The sequence below is a fragment of the Strigops habroptila genome, chromosome 6 (genome assembly GCF_004027225.2).
Source record: "Strigops habroptila isolate Jane chromosome 6, bStrHab1.2.pri, whole genome shotgun sequence".
NCBI classification, from domain to species: Eukaryota; Metazoa; Chordata; class Aves; order Psittaciformes; family Psittacidae; genus Strigops; species Strigops habroptila.
In genome coordinates this window covers 67,291,039-67,302,976 of record NC_044282.2, presented here as the reverse complement: position 1 = coordinate 67,302,976, position 11,938 = coordinate 67,291,039, and positions in this window count along the sequence as shown.

The window sequence follows — 11,938 nt, the reverse complement described above, 5'->3', positions numbered from 1 at the left end:
AAGCACAATTAGGTGCTCCCACGGCAAGGAGTGATGAAGAGCTCCAACGGCGACTTGTGACAAGAGCCTCCGACTGCAATTGCGGTCACAGGCTCCAACAGCCACACGCCAGGATGTCCTCCCACAGAAAGAAAGGATCTTGCGGGTGGGCAAGGAAAGGCTCCTTGGACAAGGGCGAGGAAAGGCTCCTTCTATCCCGTGCAAAAAAGGGCTACCACACGGCAGGGGAAGGAAGGGCTCCAGGGGGTGGTGCAAATGATCGCTCCGCAGGGGCTTTACAATACAGAAGAATTACAAGAAAGAAAACAAAATACACGCAATTCATACAAAATGCAACACAACAAATACCGTACCAGACAACACAAAGCACGTTACCAAGAAAAAATAGGAAGAATACACAATACAAATTGAAATACAAAATACTATATAATGCAAACAATACATTACATTAAATACCAGACCACTGACTACGATACAAACAAAATCAATACCATTCCGTAAAATACATACAATGCACACTGCAATATCCACAATAAGGCATCACGCCCCACCACAAATAAAGTATGGTAAAGCATAAGAAAATAAAACACACAATATACATAGGCATACAAGGCATAGCAAGACAATGCAAGACAAAATACCATATGTGCAATATAAGGAGACCAAACCTTGGAAGACACACCCTAACAGACAAAAGACAACACATGCAATACATACAATGAAAGGAACAGAACTAGTAAGTATACAAAACATCAATGACAATATACCGTGAAGACCCCTTCCGCTGCTGCAGGATGAACTGGTGCTCCTCCACTGCAGCTCCATGAACTGCTCCTCAGCCACAACATGGCTATGGGCTCCTCCAGTGCAGCGCCATCAGGGGATCCTCTGGTGCTTCTCAATCAAGGGCTCCTCCCGGGCGGTGCAATGAACGATAAGCACCACACCGTACAATACTCTACGGTACCACACCACACGGACAGTACAATACAGAAGAATGCAAAGCAATATATACCATCCAAAACGTAACCCTATACCACACCACATAAGATGAAACTGTACCATATAATACATACCATAAAATATGGTACAAAATAATATACAAAAGGCAGTAAAATACAATACAGGTAACAAGGGTCACAATACAAAAGGCAATACCTGGAACGCAAAAGACAATACTTACAATAAATACATAAAACCCCATCTACTTCAGTACAAAATACAATCAATACCGGACCAGAAAACACAACGCATATAACAGACAATACAAAGCTCGTTACCAAGTACGTTACAATAGAATATCATGCATATGACCAGTGTCAGACTGTACAATACAGTTACACAATACAAAACTACAGCACAATACAAAATCAACATGAACAATACACAATGCAAGTTAAAATACAAAATATGAGACAATGCTAACATTACCTTATGATAAATACGAGACCACAAAGTATGATTCAAACAATACGACCAATACCATTCCATAAAATACAAACATTGAACACTGCAATACAAAGAACAATACACCATACAAGTGAACAACTAAAGCACAGTAAAGAAGAAGTCAATAAAACACAGGATACACAAGACATACAAGACAATGCAAGAAAATATACCAAACTTACCATACAAGAAAAGACTAACCTTGGAAGACATAGCCTACAACAGACACACAGACAAAAGACAACACATACAATACATACAAGACAATGAAAGGAACAGCACTACTAAGTATACAAAACATAAATTACAATACTCTGTGAAGAGCTCTTCCGGCGCTGCAGGATGAATGGCTCCTCCAGGGCAGCATGGCCCCTCCGGCATGATGCAATAAAGGCCTCCTCCAGCGTGATGCAATAAAGGTCTCCCCTGTTGCTGTGGTAGGAGGGGCTCCTCTGGGGAAGGTGCAAGGAGGCCTTATCCGGTGCAGCACAAAGAAATACACCTCAGGGAGGCTGCAAAGAATTGCTCCTCAGAGGCTCTTCTGTGAGGCACTCCTCCAGGGCACTGCAAAAAGGAGCTCCTCTGGCCAGGTGAAGAGATCCAATGGCATGTTTCAAGGAGCGGCTTCTCCAGTGCACAGTGCAAAGAAAGAATTATGATCCACATGAGACCACAGAGTATGATCCAAACAATACGATCAATACCATTCTATAAAATACACACACTGAACACTATAATAAAGAATAATACATCTTACAAGTTCACAACTAAGGCACAGTAAAGCAGAAGACAATAAAATACAGGGTATATAAGACATGCAATACAATGCAAGAAAAAATACCAAACGTGCAACACAAGGAAGACCTCTGATGCCTCTGGAAGAAGGGCTCCTCCATGTGGTTCAATGAACACTAAGCAACACACCGTACAATACCCTATGGTAACACACCACACAGACAATACAATACAAAAGAATATAGGGCATACAAAACGACAGATGATACACGATACAAAATGTAGACGAGATGATACTCAATACCATACAATACCTAGCATAATACACAGTAAAGTACATGTGTGACATACCATACAACCTAATACCGTAAAATAAAAAACCAGACCTCAGAATACATAGCATGCAATACAATAAAAGGAAACACAAACAGTAATATACAATACAATAAAAGACAAAACACAAGGGATTATAAACTGTCACGGAGCTGTGTACAGCTCCTGCACACTGCAACAACGAAGGGCTCTTCAAGCATATCATGACAAAGGACTCCTTCGGAACAGAGCAATGAAGGGCTCCTCCGCTGTGCTGCAATGAACAATATGCAGTAAAACCACACCACAGAAGACTGTACCGTACCATACATATAATACTATACAAACCATACAAAATATAATACTTGACTAGACAGTATTATACTATACTACACCACACAAAAACATACTGTAAAATATAGTACAAAATACTGTACAAAATCAAATGCACTCAAGCACAATACATACAAATACATGCAAAAGGCACTACATAAAAAGTGCAATACAAAACACAACATACAAATGACAATACAAAATGCAAAACACTGTACAATACAAATAATATGAGACATGATCACTGTCATACTATCAAGAGAGTACACAATACGGACCAAACAACATTACAATACAAAACAGACAATACGTAAAAACTCAATACAAAATATCAAATAAAATCCAAAATTTTATAATGCAACCAATACAATAAATACCGTACAAACAATAAAAACACTACAAACAGTATACACTATAGTATACATAATATACCACACAACACAACTGAAGTACAATGCATACCACACGTACAGTAAAACACAACACGTACAAGACATTGCAAGCCAAAATACAACACCTACAGTACATACAAGACAATAAAAACTAGAACACATCACACAACATGCAGTACAAACCATACCATATGATACAAACTATGGTACGATACAAAACACATCATAACACCAAGAACTAGACAATACAATGTGCATTCTCATACAAATACAGCCAAATACATGGAATCAAAACAAGACCATACAGGCAATACAGTAAGCACCACACTGCAAATACAATACATATAACCCATAACAAACAGTGCAAGAAAAACTATCAGACCTGCCATAGAATACAAAAGACTAAACATTCCATATGTACAATATGCACAAGGCATCAAATACAAGGCAAAATACAATACAAACACAATAAATACCAAACCATTCAATGCAAAACACCACAAAGCACAATCCAATACAAAATACAAAACACACGAGACGATAAAATACAGACCACAGAATACAATCCATACCCTACAATCCATGCAACACAATGCAACACACAATAGAACAATACAGACAAGACTAAAGAGCACCTGCAGTGTGCAATACAATAAACAATGCCGAAGAAACTATAGGACAACACAGTACAGACCCTGCAATACATACCATACTGACCAGGTAACATAATACACAGAATACACAATACAAGAAAACATGCAATTAAAAAAAAAAAAAAAAAACAAAAACTGAAAACACACACACACACACACAAAAAAACCCCCACAATACATAATACCAAACTCAAGAAACAATGCAACACAAAATACAGTAGAACACACAACAGAATACAACACATAAAATAACAAAACTACAACACAATACAGTGGACTACATACAAGAAATAAAATCCAGTACACCACCTATAGCACAATAAATCCCATATCATACAAGACAAACTGCAATACAATACAAAGTACAAACAACACAACAGAATACATACAATAAATACCATACCACACAGTGAAAGGCAACACATGAATACATATATATACAGTACATAACATACAACACACAAAACTCAAAACATACATCAAAAGATACAAGACACACAACATACCCTTCAGGAACCACAGCACAACACAAGACAAAATAAGAAATACCATACAGCTGGTAGCGCTCCATCCCACGACTCCTCTTGTGGGACTCAGTTCACCAAGTCTCCCTAATATCAAGGAATGCACAAGAGCATACAGCACATATTGGTGATACCCTGGTATAAAAAACTCTATGACACTATAGAACAAGACAAGACAAACTCAAGTACAACACAGCCCTAAACAGTGTCAAAATGAGATGCTACAAGCCTTGATGCTACAAGCTACAAGAGATGCTACAAGCCCTAAACAGTGTCAAAAGTTTACAATACAATTCACAAAATACATCACAATAGAAAAATAAGTTTCCATACAAAACACACAGCTAAACTTTGCAACATGCAAAGCAAAATTAAATACAGTACAAAGAACACAAAATATTCCACAACATTCAATACAATACCATCCCATACAGGACCTGAAATACCATACCATACAGACAACAAAAAAATACCAGCAAGGCAGTCCAATACAGGAAATACAAGCAATGCAACAACTCCCAGACAACAGATACATCAGATACAAAAAAACAAATACCATGACGTCCACTACAGGAGCTACATACAGTACAATACTTTTAACTAACACAATATGCAAACTCCAATAAATACCGTATCAGGCAATACAGATAACATGATACCACAGACACAGTACAGACTAGACAATAAAGCCCAGACCACTTGTACAGTGCACAGTACAATACAAAACAGAATACAATACATAAAATGGAATTCAGTAAAGTCAAAACTTAGAAGACAAAACTAAAAATACAGTATAAACTAGAATACCAAATACAACATGAATGCAATACAAAACACAACACAAAATACTATACGTACAACACATACATAAAAAATTATCCAAACAGTAAAAACAATAAGATACATGATACATATGAAACATAGAACACAAAACTTACCATACAACACATACAATAAATACAAAACCTTTGCATACAAGCCATAAAAGACAACATATACAATACATACTCTAAAAAACACAATTAAACAGAAATATACACAATACAAAATACAATACATACTATACTACAGATACCACACGATACACACCAGACCACATAACATACAACAATGAAGTGCTCCTCTGGCAAGGCACAAGGAAGGGCTCCTAATGTGTGGCATGCTGAACAGCTCCTCCGGGGCAGCACAATGAAGGGCTCCTCTGGTGTGAGGTGATGAAGGCCTTCTCCAGGATGACATGCCAACAGGCTTCTCCGAGCAAAGCAATGAAGGCACCCTCCAAGATGGCCCAATGAAGGCCTCCTTAGTAATGACGTGATGCAGCGCTTGTCCTGCACAGCATGATGATGGGCTCCCATTGGTGCAGTGCAGTAAAAGTCTCCAAGAAGAGATGGGCAGCATGATGAAGAGCTCATCTGGGACAGCACCAGAGTGGGCTCCTCCGGGGCAATGCGATACAATAAATACTATACATTAAAGGCCATGCCACATACACTATGCACAGTACAATACAAAACAGAAAGATTATATAAAATGAAATATACAGGAAATACAAAACATAGAAGACAAGAAATAAAATTGAAAACACAATACTGAAAGATGAAATAAAATGTAACATGCAATACAACACAAAATACTATATATACAATACATATAAACAATACAATACATGCAATGTAAACAGTAAGATACATATGATACATACTATACAATACATACCTTACCATACATACAAGACCAAATTTTAGAACACATACCATACCAGCCCAACACAATGAAGGGCTCCTATGGGGCCACACGCTAATGGACAACTTCAGCACTGGGCAACAAAGGGCTCCAAGAAGACCTGGGCAGCGCAATGAACAGCTCTTCTGGTGCAGCGTAACAATAACTCCTCTGGTGCAGCAAAAGGAAGAGCTATTCCAGCATAGCGTGATGATGGGCTCCTCCAGCAGAGCATGATGAAGGGCTCCTCTATGCTGATGCAATGATAGGTTCCTGCAGGCACTATGGTGAACAGCTCCTCCAAGGTGGTGCAGTGAAGGGCTCCAAATAAAGCCAGGCAGTGAAGCTCTACAGAAAAACGGAACGCAGTGGAACACTTAAGTAATGCTAACCAGGGAATCACCCCAGAAACACCGGGCAGAGGAGGACTTCTCTGGGGCCAAGCAGTGATGCCAGCGTCATGTGATGATACATTCTAACAAAAGCTCGGTGAGAAAGCACTGCTAAAGAGATATACAGTCAAGTTCTCTCAAAAATCCTGGTCATGAATGAGCCACTCCATGAAGCTAGGCAGAAAAAGTCACCTGGTGAAGGACTCTCCAGTAGCTGGGCATTGCAGTGCTCCTCCAGGGCCATGTAGTGATGCAATCCTTAAAATGCTTCCAAACTCTTGTAGGTAGTCCTAGAAAGCAGCAGTGAAATAGTTATTTTTATTCTTATTGAGGAATTCCCAGACAACAACTGTACAACATTCCTGTCAATCTTCTGCAGATAATAATTCCTAACAAGCTGTGTGGAAGTTCTTGAATATATCCACATTCATCATCTCCTAGGGGTTCCTGGGAAATTCCTCATTTCTCAATGCTTTTGCTCTACTAAAGAACCTGCACATTCCCGGCACGGAAACATAGCATGCTGGCGTTTAGCCTAGCTGCACATAGGGACACCTCTTCCCAGATTCCTGGCTATTGCACAGGGATGGGTCAACTCAGTGGGCAACCTCCCGTAATGCTTCCTAGAGCTTTCAGTCTTCACAGGTGGCACTTGTGCAGGTGCACAACCCACTTCTCTGCCTTTGAAGAAACATCCAACCCACAGAAGGACCCTTCTGGCCAAGATACAATGTCGCTCCCAAAATATTCCCCTTAGCCACTTCAAGTGATCACCTGGAGAGCTCCTATTTTGTCCGGGAACTCTGCTCCTGTGGTCACTCTTATCTTGCCCTTGCTGTTTGCCCACTACACAAGAGATGCACAACCAGCACAAACTCCACATCTGTGCCAACTCAGAAGACTACACTGAGCTCTCCAGGCTGAAGCTAGAAGACATCAGACAGAGCTCCCTGTACACAGGCGACACACTCTTTGTAGAACACAGGCACAAGGGTGAGGCAAGATAAGACTTCTTTCTCTCTTGGTGTCTAGAATGCATCCTGATGGGCTAGGGGAAGCAGGGCAGACCTTCTTCATTGGCTGTACCCACATGCAGGGAGCTTCTACCCCTGCCATCTCCTGCCTCCCTTTCCTCCCATTCCCCCACCTATCTTCCAGGCATCCACATGGACACCAAGGACATCAAGCACTATCCAGAGGTAAAAGCCCCAGGCCCTGGTAGTATTCTCCTCAGGAAAATGCAAACAGCAACAAACATCCTGCTGCTTCACACCATCGAGCTGGTGGCACAGTCAAGGCTTCAGCTCCTGTGACCACAGGATCCTTCCTTGAGGAACATGGGCTGCTGGCCCAGAAACAGGGTGCCCTTGACTGAGCAGGCAAGAGAGAACTCTGCTTGCACTGCAGACCAGACTATGCCTGAAGCAGAGAGTGCCACATACACCAACAGGAAAGCAGGAAAGATTACTGAGCTGAAAAGACTTGAGCCAGCCTTGATCACTAAACAATAGATTTCCTAGTGTTGCCAGAGTTTTGGAATTATTTTTATTGTAAGTTCTCCCTTTCAGATGATAAATCATAGATAGAAAAATGAGTATTTCCACATTTTAAAAGCTTGGTCAAACCTTTCCCTTTCATTTTAAAACCATCTCTCTGCAATTTCATCTTGTGTATTTGCATGAATTACCATGGAACAAGAGCCAAATCCTCCTTTGGGGGACTGTACTGAGGTAACAAGCTGGAAGAAAAAGGGGGTGGTTTCTCTATGTTAGTGGTACAAATGATATGGAAAATGAATTCAGAACTACTCACGTTTCTTGTAAGAAGGCTTAATAATTTTGTATGTAAGGGACTGTGCTAGAAAACTGGATTCTTTGAAGTTGAACGTGAGCCGGGTGAGTTGAAGCAAAGGTGAGCCAGCATGGTCAATGCATGTTCTACTAGCTGAACGAGATACACTTTATAGATCTGTATGAGAATGAAGAACCACCCACTATAGGAGATCAGGTCCAAGACCATCTAGGGAACCTGAAGGTGCACAAGTCCACGGAACACAATAAGATGCATTTGTGGGTCCTGAGGGAACTGGCAGATGAAGTGGCCAAGTCATTATTTTCCAATTATAAATCAGATGTGGGTAACTAGAGAATGAAACACCACGAAGTCTTAACATCCCTGGCAGTGTTCAAGTCCAGGCTGGACAGGGCTTTGAACAACCTACTCTAGTGGAAGGTTTCCCTGCCTATGGCAGAGGGGTTGGAACTACATGAGCTTTAAGGTCCCTTCCAACCCAAATCATTCTATGATTCTATGTTTCCCCAGGACAGCACTCTCAGGACCAATCAGGTGCAATATTTCTCTGTGAAGATCCACAACAACTGCAAACCTTGCTACTGGCCTCCCTCGTGGGAACAAATTCTTCTTGCTTGTTTTTCCCCCATTGAGAGATGCTACCACAAGCACCAGATCTAACACTGTACTTATCAAGGAGAAAGGGGAGTCCCTTCACCCTACTAAGTTCATTAATCTTGGGAAGGCAGAGAGGAAGGAAAAAGGAGATTACCCTTCAAGAATGCAATAAACTTTGAGCCATCGACCGATCTAAGAATACAGATGAGATTTTATGAAATACGTCAAGTGGAAGGTGTTATTGTGTTGAACGTTGCTCACTTTTGAGCAAAAAGGAGTGTTTTTCAAATCAAAGGGTATTCTACAATAACCTACAACACTGCTAAATTTCTCCTTTTTTTTGTGGCTGGGTGCAAACAGACCTGTCAGACAGATGGGAAGTGTCAGGGACTGGCACTTGGACAATACGCATCTAGGAAAAGGCAGGTGCAACCGTCATTTCTGCTGAATCTTGCTAAAATCAAGGCTGTTGCACCTGGAAGAGCTGGGTGTGGCTGGTTAAAACCTCCAGACAAGAGAGAAAGAGGCAGAGAGAGGTGCAGAGAGAGGCAGGTTTGGTTCCCTGGCGAAGGGTTTTAGTGCATCAGCATCCCAGTGGGAAGACACCAGTGAGAAAAGACACAACAAAAGCTGCAAGAACCATGAAAACAAATGCTCCTGCATAAGGCCATCACACTGCTTTCTGAAACGGAAAGTGTGTCTGTGGTCCATGAACATGCACCAGCCGCAGAAGCTTCGTATGTTTCAACTGTGTCCCTAGAGCAACATGGATCCTCATGGCAGGATAGTAAGAAGGAAAAGGCAGGAAGTAAGAACTGTTAAGAGGGAAGAGGAGTACAGAAAAATTAAATTCCATTGAAAATTCATTCATTTTAAACTCAATTCACATTAACTAATAATTTAAGTTCCAATTGCCACAAAAATACTAAAAAAAAAAAAAAAAGAAAATCTGAGATTTCATGTGTATTCAAGCAATCACAACAAAAACAACAACAAAGAGGGAATGGTGAGAAAGGAGGTAAACGTCCCCATTTCACACAGCTGGGTACAAACAAACCCATCAGATACACAGACTCCTGACACAGGGAGGTGTCAGGAACTGGTACTTGGAGGATACGCACCTAGGAAAAGCTAGGAGGACGAAAGGCTACACTTGGCTTTCAGTCAGGTAAAGGAACTGAACATCTGGCTTGGACAGGCAAGGCAGCAGCCGCATCACAGCATGAATACAAGGTACCGCTGCACTAGTTTGTGAAATTTGGACTAGGTGTCACCTACACAAGGCATTCATTCCTACCAAGTTTTATTTCAGTTCAACTTTTCACCTTCAGAATACTCCTTTGCAACTTGAGTTTCTTACCCACAGCTGGAAAGTCACCAAAGAACTGGTCCCAGCTGTATACAGCAGAGAAGTGGACTTAGTAAGCAGCCTGCTTCAGTCCCCTTCACTCCAAGCTCAGCAGAAGGTGCTGCAAGAGACAAGCTGCATTACTACAGCCCATTCCAGAAGAAAAATAAAGCAGAGATTCATGTCTGGGCTGTCAAACGTCACGCACCAGCAAACTCTACAAATGGGTACTTAGAGGGAAAATAGTGAGCAAGCCAGTGCACTTTAGTCTAGACCCTCAAGACTTTCACGTGTACAAGGGTGGGGAGACCTCTCTGGAAGTGAGCCACCTCCTCCCCCTGCAAGCAGCAGAGAGGGAAGAGCAAAAGAAACCAGACCACAAGTGGAGGCATATTTGCAACAATGGCTCTGAAATGAAGACTCCACATCAGCTTTTCAGTCAAGCACCCCAAAGGTGGGTGGCAACATAATTAAGCCCACTCAGGCAGCTCCTGCTTGGCTTGGGGTGGAGGATGTACATGGCCATGGCTATTTCCCAAGGCCAGGACCCTTCTCCCCATGCCCAGCACAGGACAACCACAGCTCCCCGAGCACAAAGCTTTGCCTTGGTTCTGCCCCACAAACCCCGCCCCCCTGGTGGAACTGAGTGCACAGGCCAGGCCTCATTTATTCAGCACAAATACTTCACTCTGAAGAACAGGATTTGAACGTGCTTCCACTTCTAAACCTTCCCATCTGCCCCTTCTGTCAATGCTACAGCCATATCAACTCTCCCAGTTTCCCACTGCCAAGGTGGGGCTGCAATGATCTCTGTTCAGGTGGAAACAGGCAGCACCCATGGTCCCAGCTTCTGACTCCAGGGCTTAGCCTCTGAACGGCTGGAACCTCACACTTCACCCAGTGGCACACCCATCCTCCACAGCCTGGAGCACACCTGGCGCCCGTTGCATCGCCGGGTCTTCACTGCAGGGCTGGGCACAGGCTCCACACCTCTAAGCAAGCTGTCTGTCGCCTGTCGCCTGCCGCCTGCTTCCCCGCAAGAAAGCAGCTCTCTCCCCTCGGCAATACCCCGGGACAAGCTGTCCGCCCCTCTCACCCTCCGCCTCTCCCTCCTCCTTCTTCTTCTCTTCCTCCTCCTCCTCCGGGCAGCGCCGCTCCCGCTCGCTGGAAGAGCCACGCGCAGCGCTCTTCCGCCGTTGCCTTCAACGCCCGCCCTCGCCTCGCGCCGGCCGTTATCGACCGAAATTTCTGGAAGGCGCGAGCGCACCCGCCGCTGGGAGAACGGAGGAAGCCCCGAGGGAAGGGGCCGTCGACAGCAACGGCCAGACGCGAGAGGAGCCCGACAGAGCTGCCCAGCAGGCAGCGCCCGCCTCCACCTCTGGCAGCAGCAGGGACAGGGGAGAGAAAGCGGCGCCCGAGACAAAGCCTGCCTGGGGACCGGCCCCGGCGGCAAAGCCTGACAGGTAGGGCCCGGCTGGGCAGGGCCCGGTATGCCGGCACCGCAGCCCTGGCCAAACCTCACCTGAAGCGACGCCCGGGCGAGCCCCAGCTCCGCGCCACAGACCTGCTCCGGCCTCTCCCAGGGAGCGCTCGCTGAGGTACCTTCCCCGGAGAGCAGCTTCCCCCGAGGGGGCTCCGCCACAGCAGCCCCGGCTGCCCGCAGGGA